The sequence below is a fragment of the Rousettus aegyptiacus genome, unplaced genomic scaffold (assembly GCF_014176215.1).
Source record: "Rousettus aegyptiacus isolate mRouAeg1 unplaced genomic scaffold, mRouAeg1.p scaffold_m13_p_13, whole genome shotgun sequence".
NCBI lineage: Eukaryota > Metazoa > Chordata > Mammalia > Chiroptera > Pteropodidae > Rousettus > Rousettus aegyptiacus.
In genome coordinates this window covers 28,787,197-28,810,018 of record NW_023416288.1, presented here as the reverse complement: position 1 = coordinate 28,810,018, position 22,822 = coordinate 28,787,197, and the positions used below count along the sequence as shown (strand labels likewise).

Here is a 22,822-nt window from a genome sequence, read left to right as displayed (position 1 = left end):
CTTTTCCACGATTTTCTATTATCTTTCAAGAAGTAGCATTGTATGCAAAGAATCACAATGACATAATCTCCCCAAGTATTCAGAAAGAACAAAGTCTTTTCCATGACATATCAGTTTGCTTCCGGGAGACAGATCTCAGCTAAGCTGTGTGTAACAGTGCTTGCTCAATGTCCTGCTGCCCATGACACAATGTGTAGGTACAACCTGCTGCATTCACTACTAAATTTCTTTATCTTTTTACTTAGTTAGATGAAGGCATAAAAGTAGGATTTAGATTTCGTAAATTTTGTGAACATTAGCTTCTTATGCTGTTTCATGTCACACAAGTGCTTACCAGTTTCTTTAAGCACTTTCAGTAGAATTCTTATGTGCATATTGGAGAATTACCAAAATGAGATTTTCTCCATTTATAGGACTTTTACTTTTAAAGTATGTCAGTTTTAATGTATCTAATGAAGTAAACTGAGACAGATTAGATCCTTCCCTATATTAATCTAAGCTTAAAATAAATTCCAAAAAGCACTACTTTATACAAGGATGGACAGAGGCATGTGTTTATCTCTGAAAAATAAAAAAGCTCTGGCTAAGTCAAATGCCACTTTTCATAGCTTAATGGGTGGAATTAAAGAACGTGAGTCAGACAGACCATTAAAACAACAGTAGCATCCAATTCTGACTCTGACACTTTCTATATGATGTTGAATAATTATACTCCATATTCACTGCTTCTTTATCTGTAAAACAGGATAAAAATATACACCATATAATGTTGTTATGTTGACATGAGGCTCGGATGCAGTAATGTATAGTGTGATTAGCAGAGTTCCTGGTATTATGAGGAGAGTAAATAAACCTATAGCTATTATTATAGTGATGTTTAGGTTCTAATATCATTCATCCAGTAGATGAAATATCTGCTCCTGTTTAAATTGAGTAAGAAATAAAAACTACCGAGTTGCTAAACTTACAATGCCGTGGAAAAATTATGACACAAGAGATCCTTCAGAAGTATTTAGCAATCTATTATTTGCTGCCCGGTAGATGTCTCAAGAAATAAAGTAGCAAATACTTCATCACATGTAATGAGAGACGAGAGCTTCAATATACTTTTCCAAAAAGTGGTGCCACCATTGAAAATAGAACTAGTAGTTTCCCATCTCTTAAAAACAGGTTGTATCTGAGCTTAGGTCTTAGTCTGTGAATGGCCCAAACATTCAGCTTTGCTGCCTTATCTGAGTCTTTTGAGAGCTGAGTGAAATTAAAATTCAGCTAATATCAGCAACTATGTTTGCAGTCATCTTCAGTAAGTGAAACTCAGTAATGATCACATCAGGCTAATAAAGAAAATTCATTCTCAAAGAATAAGGTCATAAAATTAGAATCCCAAGAAGTACCACATTAATAATGGTCTGTGGACAAACAATAATTCAATACTATTATCGAATTTATAGTAATTAGAGCTTTATAGAAGAAACCGAAAAAGTAGCAAATCATCTTTCTACCAGTAAAGCAAACATGATTATAAAATATGAAAAATCCTGGTCTCTCATAAACACACTATATTTTAAGAAGGAAAATAGAAGGATAGGTCATGAATACCCATCATTACTTAAATGTCAAACCTAAAAATTAACCACTGCTATACAATAACTCTAGAATAGTACTCTTTCCTGTGAACAGATATTTCTGTAACCTGTTAAAAGTATTGTCTTACCCTAGAGAGAAAAATTATTAAAATAAATTAACATTTTACTGGGTCTCTAATTGGAAGTGGCTGTTCTCAACAAATATGTTTATCAAACAGTGTGACTGGCAAAATGTATTACTGTAGCTGTAGTTATCCAAATTACATGCTGTCTAAAGCAAAAAGGGCAAAAGCCATCTGGCTCATATAACTTGCATTTTCTAGACAGCTTGCAGCTGGTTCTGATTAAGCAGCAACTCAAAACTCTGAGAGGTCTATTTTTATCCCTAGATGTGTATTTTTAGGGCTCGCACATGCAAGGCACAAGGCACTGGCATTAATAAGTGAACAACTATCTTTGATTAGGAAAAGGTTTATGTAAAACCGTGGTTTGGTCTTCAGCTGTACAAGATGGACTGCAAGTTGGATACAATGGTCTAAAACCTAATCTGAGAAACTTCTCCTCTCTGGATGCTTCAGTGTTTCAGGGGAGTCACCCCCTCTGTCTTACACATAATCAAGAGAAGACAGCTCAACAAGAAACATGACTGTATTATTTTATCCATTTTAGGAGGCTGGTGCAATTATTACCCCATTGTCAGATGAAGAAACAATGGTTGAGAGAGGCTAAATAACATGCTCAATGTAAAAAAGGCAGTGAATGATGCAACCAGGATTCACAGCCATGTCTCCTGGCTCTGGAGCCTAAGCTATTAACTGTGAGCTTATGCTGTCTCACCACTAATAGAGTCAATAATGAATTTTAATAATTCATTTTATCACAGTAAAATTTAATAATATTATATGAAGAAGTAATTATAAATTCTGATGGAAGAAACATTAGAACACTCTAGAACTAAATCTTATGAAAATGATGACTATTAAATAACAAAACTTTTTTCTTCTAATTTAAATCTCTATAGCGCCATCATTTATCATCCTAGTATTCATCAACCTAATCTTCAAATTAGGATGAAGTCAAACTTGGTTGCTAGATAGAAACATGCAAAAACCATTTAGATTACTAAAAAGACATGGCATTTTAATTTTCATAGACTTCTGTCCAAAGAAACAGTCAATGAATCACTGATCGGCTTGATCTTTTAGTAACTAAAGAATTCTCTCCCAAGAGAATCCTTGAATCTTACCTTTGTTTGCCTCAGGCCACTTTCCCCTCTGCTCATTTCACCACGGTGATCTTTTGCCCCTCAAACACCCACTCTCCCCCTTCCCTCCATGATTCCTCACACCCCTCCAAGTCTCCTCCTAACTCTTCACTCCTTCTCAGCTAAATGCCTCCTTTCGCTTTTCTCTTTCCTTCCCCATGGTATACACACACCACACTCTGTACTTGCTATAATAGAAAAAAAATCAGTGGACATACTTTACATGAACATATCTATGGTATATATTGCTTTAAATATTAATTATTTACATCTTTCCAGCTAGAGTGCAATGTCTAGGTCTTCATTGAACATTTTTCAGCCTCAGAGCTGAGCGCAAGAACCAGCACTCAGAAGTGCCTGCCAAATTTATAACCCCGAGTCATTCTTTCCAGGTAGATCTAAAATATCCAGTATCCCTAGTTTTCTTCAGATTAGAGTTTTCTTCCTGTTCTTCACCAATTAAGTAGACAGCAGGGAACTGCTCTGTAGCATTGGCATAAGGACTAAGTCAAACAAGAGCCATAGAATATTGCGACTGTGTCAGAAGGAAATCATGAAGATAGTGGCCTTTCATAAATGGTCATCATTCTCACATGCAATGGCAAAAGTCGAATTATTTCAGATTTCCTTGACATTGGACTTCCCTCAATATACTAGAGCACCATGAGACTCAAAGCAAACATCAGAAACTCACACACTGAGTGTCATATTTATATTCAAAACATAGTGTCAGGGCCTGAAAATCTAACTTTTTTAAAGCTCTTAGATTTATAATGTTGAAACTGTGAGTTAATGGGCGTCTCTGATGAGTGGATTTTTACACAAGCATAAAAGTGCTAAAGTAAGAGCTCTGTAAACTGCCTTAAAATGTAGATGAAATGTCATTGTGTAGATGGTCACTTAAGGGATTCCCAAATCACTAATCTAAAACTGACATTTTCTCCTTTTATTATTAGACATTTTCCTTTCACAGCTATAATTACTTGCTTTTGTGTTTCCAGGGGACCTTGCATGCATTTTAAGTAATTATGGTCATATTTACATTTATGACTCCAGAGGAAAGGCCACCCTGTATAAAAGCGTTAGGGAGTATTTCATTCCTATCCTTGACGTCACTGCCACACTCTCCTTACAAATAAATACCTTCTGATGGTAAAAACAGATAATAATGAATGGTTGCCAAGTTTCCTCTCCTCCAGACTGCCTTGGAGGATTAAGTGTGAAAATGATGAGCTTGGCTATAAATAAAAGGAATTATTTCATTATAAATAAATGAAAATTGTCAATTTTTAACATGAGAAACTACTTCATGCCTAAATTAGAGGGGGAAAGAAGAAAATTTCAATTTAATTTGCTGCCTGAAGCGAAACACTATTCATATTAACTTAGTTTTGGTTCCGTGTAATATAGCAACTCCCTAAAAACAAAACAATACTTTCCTGATTCTGGAAGTTTCTGTGTCACAGGGTACAAAGAAAGAAAAGGAAGTGACTGGTTTAAAATAGTCCTGGTAAGTGACTCAGTTACATTATAATGAACCCTTTTCAGCATCTTTTAGTTCTAAAGGTAAAATATGAGTTATACTTGAAAAGGACTTAATATCATGGTACCAGCTGATTTACCTTATGTTGTCTGAAATAAGAAACTGAGACAGAACTTATATTCTTTATTATGTAAGCAATACATGCCCAAAACTGATGATTCTAGTAAGAAATTTACTGAATTCGTATTCTTTGAAAATTAGCAATCACATTATAAATTCAAAGTTTCCCCACTAGACTATAAGTTTCTTGAGAGTCAGATCTATGTTCTATTTAAGGTCATATCATTGAACTAGCAGAATATCTGGATTATAGTAGGTGTTCAATAAATTTCTAATGAACCCAACTAAATCTGAAAGAATTCCTTATATGTGGCTTACTTTCCTCATATGAAATAGAAAGTTTATAATATACTATATATTGTTTGTAGTTGCCCTTCATAGTTAAAAAGAGCACAAACATCAATGTCAAAAAAATTACATACTCTTTTTCCCTTAAAGAGATGTTCCTCCTCCTTTTCAACTCCAACCACTCTGATTTCAACCAAGGGAAATTTGATATGATTCTTCTTATTGTTGTACAGTCAACAACAACTGTATCTGCATCTCAATGCTTCAACCCCATAATTTGGCCCAGATAACAACAGCAGCCTTAGATTCAGCTTCCTTATTAGGTTACAGGTCACACAAACATAATTAATTAACAGAGAGCAAAGTGTATGTTAGGTTAAAGTCAGAAGTGCTGAGCAAAAACAGAGCTGTGGAAAGAATACTATTTTCAAGGTCAAAGACGTGGCTTTGAGCCAAAATCCAGCAATTATTAACAATGTGAACTTGGACTAATTTCCATCTATGATTAGCATTCTCCTATATTAAATGAGGACCATGAAGTGCTTACCTCATGGAGTTATTATGGGAATTAATCTGCAATAAAATATGAAAAAGTTCCTAATAGTTGCCTGTTCTATAAGTAGGTTATCAATTAAGTTTTCTCCGATCAGAATGTAAAAGGTCACAAAATCAGAAAAGTCACTAGCTCATCGATGCCTACAATGGTATGTGGATGACAGCAGACCTAAAGGGCTAAAAGGGCTTGGAAATAATGACATGATAAATAAAGAAAATAAAATTTTAACGAAAGGAAAGCCGCTAAATACAATATGTTAACAGCTATATGTGTTTATGTAATGAATTAAGACTTAACTAACTGGCAATTAAGATGTATGCAATAAAAAACAAATGCCGGAAATGCAAACTGAGTAAGGCAGGGGTCCTTTTCTGACTCAGTATTATTTCAAGACTCTTACTCAGGACTTACATGCCACATAATTTACATGGTATCTTCCAGCCTCATCGTCTTTCATTTCCTCATGCTACTTTAATTTTATTATCCAACTTTCTATTCTCATTGACAGCTAAATCAAAAAAATTTTTAAATTTTCTTCCTATACTCTATGCTTTCAATGATGACTTTGCTACAATTAGAATGAATACAGTAGGACACTGAATACAAAGACTGAGCCCATTCCACAAGTTAAAAAAGGTTTCAGATTGGGGGAATGAACTTTTGTTTGTTGCAGGTGATGTTAAGATAGAAGAGGGAGCTAGATGATGAGATAAAGAATGCAAAAGGTTGTGATACGGATGACTAATAAAATATTCGAAGTTGTCTCTCAGTGAGGATTCAATAACTTTTCTATATCATGTTTATCAGGCCAGCTTTTCCTTCCCTAACATTTCTTATTCCTCTACTCTTAAATTAGGAACTGAATAGGTTGATCTGAAATCACCCACAATTCTCTTAAAGAGATTCACACAACAGTACTACTGAGCACATCACTAGGTACATGCTTTATAAAGGTATGTATAAGAATTTCTTTTAGAGAGTAGAGATTCACATAGCTGTACTTCCCTTAAGGCATATGAATGCAATTTGCTTTTGCTTTAAATAACACAAATATAAAGATTTAATGTATATAAAACAAATAACTTTTTTTCTTATAAAGAGATATTCCATTTATAATAAAAAGTGTATGTAGTAAGAGATATGACATGTATTTTAAATAAAATATTTATTTTCTTTTTTATAGTTAGGATTTCCTACTTATATTTTCCTAATAAAAATCTCTTCTTTTCCATACTTTTCCTCATTATTAAGTTAAACATGTCCTTATAAGATGTCTCAAATAATTTTTTATTAAATGTTTATTAAATGTTTATTAAATAAAATAAACATTTGGACTAAATTTATTACCAGGTGCCAGCCACTCCTCCCCCATACTTGAACTTAATTTGAAGTCACAGAACTTGGATCACTAAACAATTTTAGTGTGCCCCCAAAAAGCACTGTACTCACCAAATAGAGAATTTTTAAACGGCCATCCATTTATTTACATCAATTGTCCTGTGCATAAACAAATTATTTGTTATGATTCATATAGGAAATGAACTCCTCATTATTCTTTCATCTCCTATAGCCACAAGAATAATTGAGTAATTGAAAGGCTAAAATTCAAGGAGTCTCTCTGGGAATATTTATCTCCCCATACCCTCGTTCAAAAAAAAAAAAAAAATGGGATCTTGGCCAAGAGAAGTGTTCTTGTGTTTTTAAAAAATTACACAAAAAAGAAACTCCAAACACAATCTTCCATTGAGATGTGTGTATTTACGTCACTGAGGTCATGCTTATTCCTGACCTAATTTGTAAATACAAAAGTATTTTTAAATAAGTAGAAATAATTATTTAGAAAACTGAAATAATGAAATAAACTTTTTCCTGCATTTTAGAAGTAGGGTTTAAACAACTCATATAAGTGGCATTCCAGAAACGATTACTATTTGATGTGTGTTTACATTTTATTCTCTAAAACTCCTTATACTTTTTATCCCCTCCTTGTCACCAATTAATAGCTGTCAAGATAGAAGCGATAATACACATGACAAAAATGTTCAGTTTAAAGTTTCCATGGCTATACAACACAAATTTCTCATTGGCCTATTGTTGGTTGCAAAAATTAACTATCGGTAAACATCAACACCTCTACATTTGTGTCTTATGTATATGCTAAATCTTACCAAATCTCAGAAATATTATTAATAAATGTTTGAGCACTCCCCAATAAAAAAAGGAGTTTGTGTTTCAATTTCCCTGTGAGTATTAAACCCAATACAAAGGCTTTTTAAAAGAAACAAATCAAACATAGAATTATCTGGGCATTGCCACAAATAATATTCCTAACATGTACATGTTTAACTTACAATTTTTCTAAGAAGTAATTCATATTATAGAAAACTATGGAACTTAATTGGTAGGTCAGAAAGATGACACAGACAATAATAACCCTGAGTGAGAAGATTATAAGATTTAAAAAATCAAATGTTCCCACTTTATTTTGTAGGCATAATAAAATAGCGATCATAATTAAAACAGAACTTTCATTAGAACTAGAAAATATAATCCGGAAAAATAAACAGATGAAAATATACTATTCTCTGTGCTACCGTATATCTGTATTCACCTCTCTTTTGTGGTTTTTATCAGTTTAGAGTATAAATATGCTTTACATGTTTGTTTTCCTGGCAAAACTTTGATAACAAGGGGTGGGAAAACTGAGTAATTTTAATTCTATATCTGCTTTTTTGGCACATAATAGAAGCTCAATGCTTTTCAAAAAGAAAAGGTGATTTTTAAACACATCATTAAGCACTTATCATTTAAATAATGTGGTTTTGATATCTGATTTGAAATAAATCAATAAATAAGAAGTAAAAGTCCAGTATAATATCTAATTATATGTAAGAAGATAATAATATAAAAGGAGATTCAAAATATTGGTGGGAGTAGGAGAGAAGAAAGCTACTTAATAAATGATATCAAGATAACCAGTTGATACTTTAAGGGAAAACAGAGCAAACTTTGTACCATACTTTATAATTCTAATACTAATCTTGCTTCTTTCTATATGTGTGTGTGTATCTGTATAAATATGTATATATAATTTAGCTCATAAAAATTACCATAAAATAGAATTAAGTATTTTTGAAAAAATGATAGCTTTCTAGACCTTGAGTGAATAAAATAGATAAAGAAGTGTAAACTTTGTGTAATAGTTTGATTTTTAATGCTAAGAAAAATAACAGTCATGGTAAAAGAAAAACAACATATTGCAGAAATATCTTTATCAGGGGAAATCAAATTACTAAGCACACACACACACACAAAAAGAGCATTCGAGCATTTTATTTATCAAACCAATGCAAATTAAAAGAACACTGAAGTACCTCATTTTTAATTAACACGAAAATTCTAGGAAACAATATTTATCACTGTCCAGATTCTTGGAAAAATAAAACTGATAAAACCATGCATTATTGTTGGCAATGAATATGAGAAAGCAATGTGACAACACAACATACTCCAAAACTATTTTTTAAATATATTGTTTGACCCATAAAATATTCAAAACCTTTAACTTAAAGACTAGAAAGTTTAAACTGAGTGAATAACTGCAAATAAATCAATGAAGGAAAGAAAGCAAAGACATATTCAAATAGATTTTTGTGGTGGTATAATTTATAATAGCAAAACATTACAAATCTAGACCTTTATCAGAGGAATAATTAAGTAAACTACTGATTATCCAAAAACTGCTCCTAGAAACTGCTCATTAAAGAGTATAATACATGTAAAAGGCAGTGTAAATTGAAATTGAGTATGATCTGAAACTAGAAGGAAAGAGACAAATTGCACAAGCTGGTATGTTGAGGCACTTATAATCATTACTGATTATAATATTGTTTATTCTATAATTCAAATTGAGAGGAAAAATTATTACATAAATTGATAGCAGATATTCAAAATTAGGGACATACAGAAGGATCACATAAGAGGCCTAAGCTAATAACAAAATTAATTCTTTTGAAAAAAAATTACAATTTCTGGGAAGCGGTATTTACCCCAGCATTTAAATTGAAAAAAGGCTAGCAATAATAAGAAAATAATACAGTAAATAAATGAAAGACAGAATAAAAATGTCCACAGAAAGTATTTTTTCTATGGAAGTCAAGAACTAAAGCTGGTTTTAGCTTAAAAAAACAGCAAGTGTATTGGTCCATTCAGAGAAGCTAGAAAACAGGTAAAGGAGTATTATTTTTAAAAATCTTTCCCTGTGACCAATGTTTTTCACTTTTCCCATAGATTATCCCTCTTTGCACCGATGCCTCAATAATAGTCCATTAATATCTAACTATGAAAAGCAAAAAGGTTACAATCAGCATTTGTTTGTGTATATTTACTATTTGAACACAAACTTTAATATCAACTTAAAAAAAGAACATGGATGCAGAGGTTTGGAGAAAGGGAAGGTTACACCTTAAATCTGTATAACATTACCTACAAAATATAGTGCTCCTTCTACTTCTAGTTTGTTTAAATGTAACCGAAATGAGAAAATTTGTTATGCTGTAATCACCGGTATTCATGTAACTCTGATCAGCCACTGTGTTGAGACACATCTGGTGTGTCAGAAACAAACTAGGAAGTGGTGTGTGGGAGGAAAGAAAATTAAAAGTTGTCAAACATATTTCTTTAGGCATTCAACATAATGTGTTAGTTAATTATTATGCAAATAAAGTAAAAATTTTAGGTTTCCCCAAAACTTTTTCTTCATTATTCCCTACATGATAAAACTGGCATACCACCTAACACCCTACACACATAAACACATATACATTATATTATGCAATTTTCTACTTGGGGTATTATGCCGGTGCGTGCTACATTAGCCTACATTCCTCCAAAATACCGAACTATTTTATGTGTATCAAGTGAGATCTGTCAATAACGGCAGAACTACTTCCTCAATATTTCCCTTCTATTATGAGCAACTGTGAATACAGGGCAATTTTAGCACCGAAACCAATGCCAATGGTGAAAACAATACACTTTGGCAGAAAGAAATAAATTGCCGAAAGCATCAAATAATTTCACACAGACAACCAAAGAGCCCAGATTCTTATTAATATCATATTATACAAAATTAAGGTTTATGATTTTTCTGATGCACACTTCACCTTTAAAAATACAAGCTAGGAACACCTCAGTAAAAGATCATTCTAGTCCTGTTTTTCTAAATAATAGCATGCTGAGAAAAACACTTGAAAATGCACATGACTCTTGATGCATTAACCGGGTTAGGAATGTGAAGACTGTCTAACAGCTAGCTAACATTTATAAAGCACATATGATGTTTCAGATACTGTTCTAATGTGCTTTACATGTATTAATTCACTTACTTCCTCACAAGAACTTTTGAGGTAGATACTATTAACCAGTCTGCCCATTGAACAGATGAGTCAACTGAAAGAGATTATGAAAGTCAGAATTGGAACTGAGTTTCAATTCAGGTACGCAGCTCTGGGGCCCATGGTCTCCACCGCTACCTTCTACTGCGTAGACACCATCTGCTGTGGACCATGCCTACCTCTTTGCTATTTCCTGTGTGTCATCTCTTAGTTTCTACTGTAACAGATACTTGACATGATCACTAAGCAAAAACATGACTGATGAGACATCAGCTAAACCATTTCTTCTGAAACAATTTGTCTTAGAGATGATGATTTCAATTCCAAGAACAGTGTTGAAACATCTTAAATCTTAATACTTTAAAACATAAAATCTTAAATCTACTCATCGCAATTCAGTATCTTTTTATCTAAATGGCCATGAGCCTACTAAAAGAAGCAAAAGCCTACAAATCATAAGAAGAACAGTGGGGCAGAAGCCATGAGTATCCATATTTTCAAATATCAAATTACTTTTAATTTAACTCTGAATTAAGGACAAGCATCTTCCTTCACACAGGTGTGACATACTCCACAAGGCAAAAAAATAAAAAAATTAAAAAAAAAAACTAAGGTAAAAATCCCTTCACAGAAAGGAAACTATTAAATGTCCTCTGAGCTGTCATAGGTAACTAAAAGACTTTAAGCATAGAAGGCAAAGAAACAAGATAATCATTCAAAAATACCTGGGGGAAAAAATGAAGTAGTGAAATCTAGTAGAAACCTATGTACACAAAACTAAAAATTCCAAGAGTTCTGTAACCTGAAATTTTACTTAGTTCAACTGGCCCAGAGAAAAACAAAAGATTTGAATCTGCCTATAGACTGCTAGGAATATATTTATTAAAATATAATGGTGGATGTGAGCAGAGGTCTAGAACTTAAACAAGGATGGCAAATAGAAAGGTAAAAGTCTTCACCAGCATTCCCTTCTTAAAAATGTCAGAAGAGGGCCTGGTGTTGACAGTAGAGAAGTTATTCATTTCCCATTTCTGTGAAGTATTCTGAACCTATGTACAAGATGTTAACTCTCATTTCCAGCTGCTTAATCCTCATTTATTTTCCTCAATCAGTTACCTAGGTTGACTTCACTACCCTTATTTTTTTTTTACTCTATTAAGAAGAATAATGGAAAAATAACTCATGTTTTCTTTGGGGGGGGGTGAGGGGGATGTAAATTGCATTGGTGTCAGAATGCATGTGAGAAAAGCAGGAGAAAAGAAAAGAAGATAAAGATATTCGCCAGAAGGTGAGCTTTGTGGAAAGAACTGCTTCCTCTGAGTCAGGCAGGGCTGCTCTGATTGGCAAGTCCTAGAAAGGTCCCTGGCCTAGGACCTTAGCTCCTGTGGTCTCTCTGAGAATCACCTTGCATGGAAGTTGGATGGAAATCTGCTGTTCTCATACTTTTCCATCTATATAACTGCATGATGACAAGAGAAAAGCTCTGAGATGTCCTAAAGAGAGTAAGAGAAAGAGACAAGAGTCGCTAACTAAGTTGATAGCTGGGGGCCAACTAACAACAGACAGCTCACATTCTGGAATGTAAGTTGGAGTTTTGAATCAACTTCTGTAGTGGCCACCTGATGCCACCGCATCCCGTATATGCATGAACTTTCTGGACCGCTGCCTACAACCAATCAAAAGTAATAAATATTTCTTCCTTATGGACTGTGCACCTTTCCTAGAACTGCTCCTGCTTCATCTTTTCCTGCTCACCTCCTCTTATTTGTGGCCAGTGTAAATTCTTTCAAAACAACTTACATCTTCCTTGCCTAAAATATAATGTATCAAAAAGCCTGTCAACTCCAGGATGGAGGACATGTTTTCCTTTTCCACCTAGCCATGCTGCTGGTGATTCAGATCACATACCCCAGGGCCTGGTCCTTTTCTAGATAGCATGTGGCTCAATAAGTCCTTTCTTTAAGAAAAGCTTTGGGCTGTGAAAGTTTTTTGTTTAACAGTGGCTAAATTCAGTAGGGGGTTGTGGGAGGCAGAAGCAGCCAGATTCAGTCTTAGGTCCACTATGTGTTCTAAAACCCCACATTATTTGTAATAAAGCAGTGATGTGGATCCCATTCACTTTCTTATATTTATTTCTTTGTGGGTGAGAACATGAGAAGAATGGAGTAGTACATAAAACTGTGGAATCTCAACCAAATATAAAATGAAATTTTTGGTTGGTTTTCCAAGTTAATATGAAGAATGGAGAGCTAAATTTAAAAAGTGCTAAGGAAAACTACCTAAAGATACAAAATCTGAGCTGGTGAAGGGGGTTGGATCTTTGAGCAGTATTGGGGACTTCCGCAGGCCAGTTCTATGGCAAGGTGGTCACACCTTCCGGCCTAACAGTACCACGGCTTTCTGTGACAACTAAGGAACTGGGCCTTGCCCCCTTGTGTGTAAAATGAGAGGGCTGAACCAAACCATCTGTGGAGCATCTACAGGCACCAACACTCTATGACGTTATAACTAAAATTAACTAGCTTTGGCAGCACCTTTAAAGTGAAAAATGAAAACCCACATCAGTCCCACATCACAAGACTGAAGTCAGCCAAGAGCCAGAGCAATCTCTCTTTAAGGAAGAAAAAAGAAAAAAAACTGTTGATCTGCATTAGCTTTAGAAACTGCTGAGGAGGAAGAAAATCACAATAAGGAATTAAAATAGAACATTAACTTCTGTAAAAAGACTGGATATGAGAATAACACTGGGCTAAAGGAAAAATAATCTCTCATATTATTTTTCTATCTTTTTTTAAAAAACGCTTTTTTCTATTTTAATTAATAATAATTTTTGTATGTTTGTTATAGTTGGCATACAATACTATATTAGTTTCAGGTGTACAACATGGTGATTAGACATCTATGTAACTCATAAAGTAATCATCCCACTAAATTTAGTGTCCCTCTGACACTGTACATAGTTATTACGATATTGTTGGCTATATTCCTTATGCTATATTTTATATCCCCATGACTATTTTGTAACCACCAATTTGTATTTAATCCCTTCCCTCCTCTTTAACCAACTCCCCCCGCCACACACACACACACATACACACACACACACACCAATTCCTTCTCATTTAGTCATCATCAAAATGTTCTCTGAGTTCGTTTCTTTTTGTTTTGTTCTTTAGATTCTACATATATGTGCAATCATAGGGCATTTGTCTTTCTCTATCTGACTTACTTCACTCAGCACACTAATCTCTAAGTCCATCATGAAATATTTTTCCATCCCTTTACTTTTAATCTGTGTGTGTCTTTTAATCTGAAGTCAGTCTCTCGCAGGCAGCATATGTAAGGGTCTTGTTTCCTTATCCATTCGGCCATGCTATCTTTTGATTAGAGAATTTAGTTCTTTTTCATTTGAAGTAATTGTTGATAGATGTATAGTTATTGACATTCTTTCTTTAGACTTAAGATACATATTTTTTTCTTATTCTTAAAGAAGTCTCTCCAACATTTCCTGTAATACTGGCTTGGTGGTGATCAACTTCTTTAGCTTTTTTTTTTTTTGGTCTGGGAAGCTCTTTATCTGTTCTTCAATTCTGTCCTTCAATATCTGTCCTTCAATTCTAAATGATAACTTTGCTGGGTAAAGTAATCTTGGTTGTGGGTCCTGGGTTTTCATCACTTTGAATACTTTGTGCCAAGTGCTTCTGGCCTATAAAGTCTCTGTTGAGAAATTGGCTGACAGTTTTATGGGACCTCCCTTGTATATAATAACTAAATACTTTTCTCTTGCTGCTTTTAAGATTCTTTCTTTGGCATTTTAATTATGTGTCTTGGTGTGGATCTCTTTGGGATCATCTCGTTTGGGTCTCTCTGAACTTCCTGGGGTTGTATGTCTATTTCCCTCACTGGGTTAGGGACGTTTTCCATCATTATTTCTTCAAATTGGTTTTCAATTCCTTGCTATCTTCTTCTGGTACCCCCACAATGCGAATGTTGTTAACTTGATGTTGTTCCAGAGGCGCCTCAAACTATGCTCATTTTTTGGATTCTTTTTTCTTTTTTCTGATTGGGTGTCGTCTGCTACCCCATCCTCTATATCACCGATTCATCTCTGCTTCATCGAATTGACTGTTGATACCTCTAATGTATTTTTCATTTGTTATTGTATTCTTCACTTCTGACTGGTTCTTTTTCATGTGTTCTACCTCCATTTTTATGTTTCCTGTCTCTTTGTTGAAGTTCTCACTGAGATCATTGAGCATCCTTATAACCAGTGTTTTTAACTTTGCATCTGGTAGGTTGCTCTTCTCCATTTTGATGAATTCTTTTTCTGGAGCTTTGTTCTGTTCTTTCAAGTGAGATATGCTTCTTTGTCTCCCCATTTTGGCTGCCTCTCTGTATCTGTTTCAATGTATTAGGCAAGGCTCCTAAGTGTCTTGGTCTTAGTAGAGTGGCTTTATATAGAAGGTGGGCTTTGGGACCTCGTGGCACAGATCTGGGTGGGGTCCAGCTGCAGGCCAAGTTTAGCTGCAGCCTGCGCACCTCTAGGGCCACCTGGTAAGAATCACCAAGCAATCCACATATGGCTGCCACCCATGCTGGGCTTATAGGAGTCTCGAGTGGCCAAGTTAGAAAATGAGGCCAGCTGCCACTGGTGTTGGGCTTGGGACTGCTCAGCAAGAGGTATGGGGCACGCCAAGGCCTAGTGCTGCTTCTTGGGGTTTTGTGAGCCTTTGAGAGAGTTTATGAAAGTACGCAGCAGGAGCCAAGACAGTCCATTTGTAAGGCATAAACCATTAGAAGCGGCTTGGGTGGGCCCACAAGTTGGGAAAGGCAGAGTCTCAGGGAATCCCCTGGGTGGAGTGCCCTGTTATCCAGGTTGATTTCACCTGTGTCTGCAGGATGGACGTGGGGAGGGCTCAACAAAGGAATCAAGGTTTTTGCCTGCACCTCTGTCCAGGGGCAAGCTGCCCCTCCCTCCCTAGCCCTGAAGCACAATAGCTCAGTGCCTCCCGTGTGTCCCTGGCACCCCTGGAGCAGCTGTCCCAGCTCTGGAGATCAGAGCGAGCAAATCCATCAGTGAGGAAATCCAAGCATGGACTTTAAGAAGAAGGTCTCTGCTTCCCACAGCCCACCGTCTCACTCAGTCATGACCTCCACTGGCTTTCACAGCCACAGGCTGGGGGGACTTCTCTTCCTGGCACTGGAGCCCTGGGCTAAGGAGCCCAGTGTGGGGCCAGGACCCCTTACTCCTCAGGTTGGGGAGGTGGCTCTGCAGCCAAGATAGCCCTCTTGATTCTTCCACACAGTTGGAGGGCAGGAGCGTTTCACGTCTCCACTCCTCCTACCATTTTGAGGTGACCTAGTATTTGAGGTGACCTAGCCGTAAGACTTCTGTTCAGCCAGACCTCTGATGACTCCATGTACTGGTTACTCTGTAGTTTTGTTATAATTTTGGTGTCTCTCTTTGGTATTTTTAGAGAAGGTATGTCCTTAAAAATTTTAAAATATTTAATCTTTAATTGCCTAATGGTGTTAGCTCATTACAAAACTCAAAAAAAATCCCGAATTACCTTGCAGATGAATTATGGCTTTTAGGTTTTATCCAGAATCCAATGTGACCCTATAGATGGGATGAGCCAACGTCATCAGAAAATGCCAAGAAATATTTGAATCAGGCTGAAAAGCGCTGAAATGTTCCACTGACATAGAACCCACAAGTCAACATGAAGCTTTCACTGGCAGATACGGCTTTGGAGTTTTCCAGGGTTCCAGCCAAAACTCGGAAATTACTGAAAAAAGCTCTCAACCCCAAAATGGTTCCAAATAGAGGTTTGTATTAGAAGGGAATTATGCATGGAAATTTATTATTCGCAACCAGTGGATTCAGTTACTTATCCCATTACATCAGAGGATTTTAATTTTTCCTGGAAATTCTTTACAAATTACAGGTAACTACAGTCTGAGCAGAACTAGAACTTCTGTGTATTTTTAAGTAAGTCGATTGTTTCAATGAGATAAGTACATTATTTCCACCAGACAGATAATTGTTTTCTTGTTCAATTGCATTACATTTGTGTATCCAGGTATAAAATGTTACAAATGGAAAATTACTAAGAAGCAAAGCAGTCATTAGTGTGACATAAATGGAGGAAAAATGTCACAAAAGTTTTCCTAATTTTTTAATGTTCTGGAATATGTAGGTCTTATTTTTTAATCTATTACATATCTGATTTACACAGCAAAGAGTAAAAACAGATCCTTGTACCTATATATAATACAAACAGAACTATATCAGCTGACCAACATGAATGACTAAATGACTTGTCTATAAATATAAACGAAAATAAAATCAATTCAAGGATAAATTACTTGCCTTCAAAGGAAATCCATATATTTGAGATCTGTGGAAAGTAAAATTAAGTAAAGTATCGCTATTGGAAATAAATAGTATCTCTACTTTTTACTCTGTAGATAGAGGAATTGATTTAGGAAAGTACTGATGTGATACTGTTTATTCCCCGAGAGAATTCTTAACTGTTAATTGTCCTCACTTAAAGAGCCCCAAATCAAATAAAAGAGACATTGAATGACACAAAAAGCAATATCAGCACTTTGTGAGTTCAAGGCAGATTATTTCCAGATGGAAGGTGCATATTATAGATGGTCACTGAGCAAGAATGTCACGGAGAGCATTTCTGCATACCAGAAAGTGAGAAGGCAGATAGTTAGAATGATAAACAATATCTAACACACAACAGATTACATGGGAACAAGATAAGTTCCATTTAATAAATGTTGGATTTTAATGCTAGTACTTTAATACCTTTGGATTAAAGTTTATGGCATCTATTACCCAATTGTTCAATAGTTTCTGTGTCAAATATATCATATGTACACATTGTACATTTTTAAAACAGAGAGGTTATATTTTTTCAAAACTATCTTTAGAAATTCACCATATTTCAAATTGTACAGTCAGAAAAAAATTATTAAAGGGTATAGATGACAATTTAAACATCAAACATTGATCAAATACCCAAAACTAATATTAGATATATCTTAGGAGAATGTTTTATTCAGAACAAAAAGTATTCTTTCAAAGTAAACTAAAAATGGGCATTGTGAGTATATATGATGAAAATAAAGACCTAGAAACATATGAAGATGTACAATATAATTTTGAATGAAGTATGGTAAACATGTAGAATCATTTTAACCGATGATCTGTCTGTTTTTTGAAAAATTACATAAACTGATTATATGAGAAGATTTTAAGAGAAGACTGTAACAGGATAAAAATTACATAGGAACCAAAATTTCTTTACAGTGTTAGAATTTAAGGAAAATGTGCTGCTTGCATGATTTTTGTTTTCTTTTTTCTTACAGCTGTATTAATTTAAAGCTCTATAAAGTAGAGTTAATATCTTTAATATTTAAGAACAAATTTTTAGACAAGGTTATATAAAAGCTTTGATTTACTTAATATAGTACAATGTTTTGACTGATATTAAATTAATAAAAACTTCCAAAAAAGAGATGAGAAAAATTTCCTACAAATTTTGATTTATTTTCTGTACTTATTCGAGGCCACTTTTACAGCTTAGAACAATTTCTTTGATATACAGATATTTTTCTCAGTATTTTTTCAGCTGTAAGGAATCCTAAAAAGCCTTAATCCAACCTGCACATTTTTGGGAAAGGAAATCAAAGACCTACGAATTAAAATGTCGACTCTGATTTTAGACATCTACTTAAATACTAAGCCATAGAGCAAAGGAATTTTAATTCCCGTTTCAGTTTTCATCTAAAGTAACAAATAAAAGAAAAAGCAGGACCCACAAATAAAGGAAGAAGCACAACGCTGAGAGCTGGAGAAACAGGAACAGGTAAGCCGCTGCCTTCGTGGAGCTGACAGTGTCATGCAGGAGACGGACAGTGTCAAGACTGTGAGCTCTGCCACCAGCTAGTTTTTTGTATACTGACTAACCTTTCTCCTCTAGCCCCATAATTCCCACCAGGAAAGACTCAATGAAATCCTTACCCTCTGCTCCTCTCTCTACTTCCCCGTGGTCTTTATTCTGTCAAGTGACCTGTTCACCTGCTTGCAGATGATTTCAAGATCCCACATCCAGCCTCACCCACATAGGCTATCTACTTACTACAGCTGCCTGAATTAACTTCACTTGAATCTCCAGTATCATTTCAGAGTCAACAAAAACCATAACCAAACATATGCTTCCTCAAAATTGGATGCCTATTTCAATTTCCCCATTTCTATGACTGTCATTATTAGAATGATGGGGTAGGGAATAAATTTAAAGGAGGAGGAGAGGAAAAGACATTTCAAATATTGAGAATTACCAGTGCAAAGGAATAGAGGCAATGAAGAATATACACATAGTTTAAGGTATAACGAGATATTTACCACTACAAAAATAATACTAAGTATAAAGGACCGGAATTCAGGCACAGACTTGCTGAAAGGAGATTTAATTCAGCAAAAGTATCATTGAGAAATAGGTACAAAGCCCCAGAAGCAAAACTGTCAGTAACGTCGGGAATGCTAAATCATGACTTGTGTGGAGCTGAGGGGGAGCAGGCATGGCTAAAGCATGGAGCCGGGCCATCTCTAACCAAGAGAACTGGGCATCCTGAAGAGCAGGTGAAATTGTGTTTGTCCCTTATTCATAATCCTAAAAAACAAAGATTTTTCATAAATCATTTGGTGACAAATCTAAGCTCGTCTGGTAACAAAAACCGGCCTAAACAAATATGGGGCTATTTATTCTTTATCTCCTTTAGTATTAATATCTATGAATTTCACTACAGAAAAATATTAATTTTAATTTGATTCACTGATTTACACAGGAACACTCCAGACTCCATTAAAGGTGACATGAAATGTAAAATCTAATAAGTTCTAAATTACAAAACATACCTGGCCCCTAGGGTTTTAGGTAAGAGTCTATAGATTCTGAGGTTCCATGGAATCAGAGACACAAAAAACTCTACTGTCCAAAAAAGTTTCAGAATCCATGGAAGAACCATTCAGAATTATTTTGTTAAATGGAGAAGTTGTCAGTGCCAAAAACATTCAATTATTGACCACCTTCGTAATCCGTGGCAAAGTTTATTTTATTTAAATAATATTAGTTAGAAACAAAAAAATAAATTGCTAATCACAGACTTTTAAATCAACCTCTTTCCTCTTCTTTTAAAGCCAAGAACACCAGGAAAAAAAAATTGTAAAACAACATTCTCTTTGCCTCCTATAACCTTAATAGATAGTTTCCTGGAATTGTCTATTCAAATAGAAAATTAATTTCCATGCACAGCTGGAAATACCACATTGGCAAGCAAGGAAAACATCAAACACCAGTAGATTAAATATAAAGTGGAGGAACTATAAAGACTCAACAAAATAGAACTTGTTCAGTAAGATGGTTTTATGAAAACAGCTTTTTGCTTGTTTATTGAACATATGACTATGTCTTTTAAAGTGAAGAAGCAACAATCGAGGAAGATTTCGATCCCAAGAATCAATGAGGGGATATCATTCAACGAGTTTTTCTAGTGTTGTATGAAACCACTCCCCTTGACAGGGTGAAGAGATACTTAAGCTTCCAAAACATATACATGCATAGGACACTGCTATCTACATCATGGCATCTAAAAATGTTTGTTTTTCACTGTCTTCCTAAAGAGGGATTTTGCTGAGAGTTGTAAAGTAATATAAATCTACTTAACGTCTTTAAAGTGTGCACTCAAAAGGTTTAAAATGTTAAATTTGATGTTACATATATTTTACCACAAAAAAATAATTTGAATAATATACAAAAAGCTCTTACAAATCAATAATAAAATGGAACAGTCTAAAAGAAGATTGGGCAAGGGCACAAACAGAAATTCAAAACAGGGGTGGAAAAGCCAATTAATATATGGAAAAAAATGTACAAAACCCTTAATAATCAAGAATGTAAGTAAAAATGACTGAAGTATATGTTTAATCATTCAAATTAGAAATGATTTAAAAGATTGAAATTTTTTTTTTTAAATAAACACTTTTCTCTACCCACCGACAAGATCAGGCTCTTTGTCTACATCTCTTTCTGTTGGCTTGTACCTAGTGCATATCCCTCTGTGCCGACAGCCATCAAGAAAAAACAGGCTCCTGGTGCCATCTGAGGACTATTTTCTGATGCTGTAACTGCTTCAGGCAATGACTCGTGTGGCCAATATTCAACTAATAATCAAACTAAAGAGAATAATACACTTTCCACAAACACTTGAAAAGCAAAAGAAGATACAGAAAACAGACACCACCTTCAGGAACTGCCACACAAGAAAGGCAAGCAAGAAGCAATAACAGTGCGGGAAAGACAAAACCCCACATGGCATCCAGACGGTCAGGCACCTTGGTCTTGCTGCCTCTCAGGTCGTCAGAGAAAAATTAAAAACCTCCATCAGTTCTTAGTACAGAACTGACACTGTATAAATAGTGACAGGGCGAAAGTTCAATAAAAAGCAATGTGTTATGAAAGTAAAAATTAAAAAAAAAAAAAACTCTACATGAACTTTATCATTGCAGGGCTTCCTAATAAGTGAAAGTTTGAGTTCAAGATATCAGGAAAATTTCTAGGTAAAGGATAACCAGTTCCAAAGTGGCATATTGTGTTACAAAACATGGAGCTGCATACATCTCTATTATCTTTAACAAATAACCCTGAAACGCCTCTACATCAGTAAATCCTCTAGGATATCTCACAAGCAAAGGGAGAGACTGACTTAATTACCTGAATATTCATTGCCTGTACAGAAGGAAGTAAGTGTCTGGCAGAATCCCTGACACAAAACAGGAGCCAAATAAATATTTGTTCAACTGAAATGAAACAAATAGTAGAAGCTAATCAAGATTACCTGCATTTATTGATGAAATTTATTATGGTTCCAACTTTCCACCCGACTTAACCTATGAAAATAACTGACCTTTCTATAGAAAACGCTGTAAAGGTTCTGTTCTTTTCCACGTGAGATCACAAGTACCAACCACCCACCCCACACGGTGCTCAGAGGCTTGGTGAAGTTTCATCTCCCCAGAATCAGTATCTTTGACCCAATTCCTGGCGACAAAAATATAGAGATTTTAAAGCATGGGGTGAAAAAGTAAAAGATCCAAAGGTGATCAAAACAAAGATCCTAACAGGAGAAAAGACCTGATAATAGATAAGCCACCTCAAAGTGACCCACTCAAATAAACTGTCAGCCTCTTTCAATATCAAAATGATATTCAGGTGGCTGGAGGAAAACACATAAATTTTGATTTTAATTAAATGAAAGATATTTCAAAGTAGATGCATTCTGCCTTCCAAACTATAAAATTTGTTCCCCGAAATAAAAATATTTTAACTTTCTAGAATAGCATCTATGTCACTTTTGGAGATTTTCTCAATCGGCTGCCTTCTGCTGCTACGCCCCTCTCCACACCCCACTTCATTTCCATCATCTTCTGTAACGCCCCCAAACTTGCGCAGGAACCTCTGGTGAAAAATGAGCTGGCTCTGAGTCAAACAATACTTTCCAATCACAACTGGGGTTTTTTTCAGTACATAGTTGGGGAAAGTCCTTATTTATTTCTTCCCGTTAGAGCTTTAAAACCACCTAAAGCATTGTCTTCTCAAGGGCATTACAATCTTCACATGGAAACCTAACAGTGTCATTGTGTTTGTCAATGATTGCGAATGCTTTACTCTAAATCTTCTCTTGGTTTCTAAGTCTACAGTGTAAATAAGAAATAAATTCCACATGTAATAAGTGGCATTTGAATATTTTAATCATTACAGTTTACAAAACATAAAACCTCAAAGTTTCGACTTTAAGAAGCACTTCAATTCATAAGTATAAAAGAAGTACTAATGTCAAAAAATTAGGTCCATTGTAATCCTGGAATCAAAGCATTCTGTGTATTTCCCAAACTTGGCAAGACACATTTTTATTTTTAATTTTTGAACTACTAATGCTGGAGGAAAAACAAACACCATTAACTTCCTCTTCAGTCACTAGCTGTCTGTGCCATGTGTTTTTATCGCTTCCTGCCACAAGGAAATACATTTGAAACAAAGAATGATATTC

The 22,822-nt window shown here is 34.9% G+C and overlaps 1 protein-coding gene and 1 pseudogene across 3 annotated transcripts in view; one reads left to right on the top strand and one right to left on the bottom strand.

Moving 5' to 3' along the window:
* Positions 1-22,822, bottom strand: part of HDAC9 (histone deacetylase 9) — an 824,368-nt gene that overhangs the window by 711,904 nt on the left and 89,642 nt on the right. The window lies entirely within an intron of this gene.
* On the top strand, positions 20,267-20,378 carry LOC118610885 (annotated as a pseudogene).